The sequence below is a fragment of the Limulus polyphemus genome, unplaced genomic scaffold (assembly GCF_000517525.1).
Source record: "Limulus polyphemus unplaced genomic scaffold, Limulus_polyphemus-2.1.2 Scaffold559, whole genome shotgun sequence".
Classification (NCBI taxonomy): Eukaryota; Metazoa; Arthropoda; class Merostomata; order Xiphosura; family Limulidae; genus Limulus; species Limulus polyphemus.
Genome location: NW_013666169.1, coordinates 152,803 through 153,211, shown reverse-complemented (window position 1 = coordinate 153,211; position 409 = coordinate 152,803).

Below are 409 nucleotides of genomic sequence, written 5' to 3'. Positions count from 1 at the left end.
CGACCCTCAGATTGTGAGTCGAGCGCCTTATCCACCTGGCCATTGTACAATCAGAATCGCCTAGTTTAGAAGAAAGACTCGACAGTGATAGATTCATGATCAACAAAAAAAAAATGTCTACTCACACACAAAGAAGAAACATTCACAAATAATACCATTACAGAAACAAAAGAAAGTGTGTTTATGGAAAATAAGGAACTGGCATGAGATTTATAACTAAACCTTTAATAAATTTTCTTACCAGTGCAGTGTGTTTCTCTCTTGTATATTAAACTAAAATTGCAAACATGGAAACTCCAACAATAAGTTTATACAAAGTAAAATCCAAATTAAACTTGAATGTTAGAAAAAACAAGTTTAATCGAATATAAAACACTCTAATAAAAATCCTCAAGTTTAAGTTAAATCC